The sequence below is a fragment of the Pinus tabuliformis genome, chromosome 9 (genome assembly GCF_031772625.1).
Source record: "Pinus tabuliformis cultivar Carrire ecotype Pingquan chromosome 9, CPIR1, whole genome shotgun sequence".
Classification (NCBI taxonomy): domain Eukaryota; kingdom Viridiplantae; phylum Streptophyta; class Pinopsida; order Pinales; family Pinaceae; genus Pinus; species Pinus tabuliformis.
Window position 1 is genome coordinate 1,940,996,638 of NC_142307.1, and position 3,948 is coordinate 1,941,000,585.

General features: G+C 37.6%; 1 pseudogene; it reads left to right on the forward strand.

Moving 5' to 3' along the window:
* Window positions 1–1,340: 1,340 nt before the first annotated feature.
* LOC149156734 (putative inactive purple acid phosphatase 28 pseudogene) lies at window positions 1,341–2,404 on the forward strand (annotated as a pseudogene).
* Window positions 2,405–3,948: the final 1,544 nt, after the last annotated feature.

Genomic DNA, 3,948 nt, shown 5'->3' on the forward strand with positions numbered 1-3,948 from the left:
TAACAGCCGGAGCCGGACGTTTTTCCGGGCGGCGATGGAAACTGGGAAATTCCTTCGCCTTGTTAGACTACTCCCATTCTGAATGCTGGCATGCGCCAATCATTACTAGTGATGAAAGTGAATACCCATTGTCAACACTGAAAACATATGAATGGGGCTGATATCAACGCTGATTTTTCATTTCATATTTTTATTTTAATGTCAAAATAAAGATGAACAAAAAGAGACGTATAAATTATATCTATGTTGACCTGAATGATTTAGAATAAATTATTTAGAATTTCAATAAGGTAATGGTAGCTGTTTAATAAGGTGATTTGTTTAAAATTTGATTAGAAATTGGAATATTCAAAGAAAAATAAAAATTTGAGTAGTTGAATTTATATAATATCCCCAAAAAAATTAAAATGCCAAATTTATTTTTATATTGGAGAATGCAACTTACTTGATAGGAAAATCTCACCAACCATCACCAGTTTTGGCAGATAATAGGCATTTTTAAGTGTATTTGAAGAGGACAGTGAATTCATATATATGGAGTTCAAATTAAAAAACCAACCATCATATATTGCCAGGTTCCAAAAAAAATCATTTATTGGATTAATGATCATCATTAAACTATTAACCATTCAATACACATATAGCATCAATCATCTAGCAGTTATATCATTGTCATCAAATGACCAACCATAACATCAACCTTCAAGTTTCAACAGATAATATTTGCCATCAACAAATTGTAATCGATAACATCATCCACGAAATGAAACAAAGCATCATATTCACGACCAAGGAGTTGCAAAATGCAATCAACAGTTCAAAAGGTAGGTTCAAACTTAGAACTTAAACTGTCATGTTATGTTTACAGAATAAGCCATAATAAAGATAAAATACTCCTAAGTTCTAGAAACTAAATCCTAAACTAAAAAAGACAAATAAGTCTACTGTCTACTAAATCCATCATTCAACATCAATGGTTTGTGAATGCTATTTAAACTTGCCCTTTTTACATTCATTATTAATTTATTAGACTTGATATAAGGCATCGGTCAATTTACCTGGTTACTTTAACCATTAGAGACAAACTTATTCAATTTTACTCATTTTTTGTGCATTCTTAGGTATATAGATCAATAGATCAGTTGATTTTCATTCATTTTCTTCAGTTTCCTGTAAAAAAAAAACTTGCTAGTTTTCCATACTTACTGCAGAAAGAAAAAAGACTTGTACCTCTTTCTCAATTGCATGCACAGGAAAACATTTAAAATACAAAATCAACATTTAATTAGTTATTTCCTACATAAACATAGTGAATAGTTTGTTGTTCAACTCTGTTTTACATGGCAATTAATAGTTTTCAGCATAGTTTTGCATTGGTTTGCATGCCCAGCTAGGTATTTTTTGAGTTGTTTTCTATGTACTTTTAGCATTTTTAAGATAGCAGCCCACACAATTTACTCTCATATTTTTACACAGAAGAGCAACTTTACTACTAAATAGTAAACATTAGTTAATTGTAATTGACGCCTTAGATCATCTAGGAATAAGCACCTGAAGTTAACATGCACTAACTTCTTTCTAAGTGAGAGGAATCAAACAAGGCAACAGTGGCTATTTTCTTGTAGTTATCATTAATCCAATATAAGTCGACTGTTCCTGGAATTTCTGGCTATGGGTGGATCAAAGAAAGCCAGCGGGCTGGGCTCCGAGATGTTTCTGCACTATTACAGCTAGGTTTTCTGAAAGGGTATACTGTATTTTATATGCTTTTTGAACACATATTTCTGCCACTCCAGCCCGATTTATCAAATCTAAAATTTTGTCTTGAAGAGGCACATGCCACCTATATAGTGTTGCATTATTCTTGTCTGGAGGCTTGTTGATTTTAGAACATATTTTGGACATGAGAGGGCTAAAAAGATTCACTGTAGGCATATATTTTGTTTTATTTTGATATTGGCAGGATACATATAAAAGTGGATGGGCTCCACAGACTGATCCAGCTCCAGCTCTTGGCTTTTTCCATATTCCTCTGTATGAGGAATGGTACCTTGGAGGTTCAGAAATTGTGGGTGAAATGCAGGAAGGAGTGGGTTGTGCTTCCATAAACTCAGGTGTCTTGAGCACTTTTGTAAGCACTGGGGACATCAAGGTAGCCTTCACAGGTCACGACCATGTCAATGATTTTTGTGGGAAATATCAGGGAATTTGGCTGTGTTATGGGGGTGGATTTGGCTACCATGCTTATGGAAAAGCAGGATGGTCAAGACGAGCCAGAGTGATTATGGCTACTCTTGAAAAAGGTGAAAAAACATGGCAAGGTGTTACAAGTATAAAAACTTGGAAACGCTTAGATGATACAACATTTACTAAAATTGATGAACAGACACTATGGAGCAAATAGTTGAAAGTAGGTCTGTTAAAGTTCAGTTCAAGCTCTGCAGTGGTGTGTCACTGGTCCATTAATATTTTGGGCAGTCACAAAAGTTCAGAATACAGAATGGCGGTCACAAAACTTCAGAATCCAGAATGACTTATTTTTCATGTGATTGCTTCACAGGCAACCAACTATGGGCCTAATCAACAACCAGTTGATTTCCCCAGAAGATTCCAGGCATTCAGGGCTATCAATAATTCCAACGCATTCTCTGAGATTTATTTGAATGCCATTAACTAAGCAATGGCAGTTAATACACATAGTTGGATCCCCACAACAAATCGACTCACTTAGATGCAATAATTAACATCAATTGCAGCAAAAAAAAGTGGATAACTCTTGCCTGAATGGTAAGTTACTAATATCTGAATCTCTAATATACCAGCACAATGCCCAGATTTATTTGTCAGTAGGTGTAGTATCATAATGGCAGTGGCAACAATCAGACTTAATAAACTGGAGTACTAGTGCTGACAGTTCTGTATTTTTAGAGCACAGAGCACAAGGACAGAGTAGGTTATCAATGGCCCTCCTACTACTGCACGGTTTCTATAGCACTTTCAAAATGATGGAAGTGGTCTCTACTGTTATGGTGCCATTTTTTTTTGGTGTTGATGAGTTTGGGAATTGAAAGCAGCGGTTTCCATTTATCCTCACAGGATGTTGCAGAAGGTGGTCGAAGACAGTAGGTGGTCCTAATTGATAGAGTCAGAGATGAATAAGAATATATTTGTCAGGAGTAGTCTAACAAGGGAGTGGGTTCGACGTGTTGAACCTGCCTGTCTAATATCCGAATCTCTAATATACCAGCACGACGCCCAGATTTATTTGTCAGTAGGCGTAGTATCATAATGGCAGTGGCAACAGTCAGACTTAATAAACTGGAGTACTAGTGCTGACAGTTCTGTATGTTTAGAGCACAGAGCACAAGGACAGAGTAGGTTATCAACAGCCCTCCTACTACTGCACGGTTTCTGTAGCACTTTCAAAATGATGGAAGTGGTCTCTACTGTTATTGTGCCATTTTTTTTGGTGTTGATGAGTTTGGGAATTGAAAGCAACAGTTTCGATTTATCCTCACAGGATGTTGCAGAAGGTGGTCAAAGACAGCAGGTGGTCCTAATTGATAGAGTTAGAGATGAATAAGAATACATTTGTCAGGAGTAGTCTAACAAGGGAGCGGGTTCAACGTGTTGAACCTGCATGTTTGTCGCCTGGGTGGTGCAGGTGGTGAGCTACAGAGCGTCGGAGTGAGTTTTTCGTTGTTCTGGTGAGCTGCAGGTGCGAGTCGAGCCCGTTTCGTGAGTTTTCCACCTGTTCTGGTGACCTGGTGAACTGCAGGGGAGGGAGCTGCGGAGTGCCGGGTCGAATTGGTTAGGAGCAGCCCACTGAAAACTGGAATTCGAATTGAAATGTGAATTAACTCCCGACGGTAAGACAACGATGGAAGTCGGGGCTCCTATCAGACGTAGTTAATGTGGAAGGTGGCAGAGCTGGGCGGAGCTTGCGTA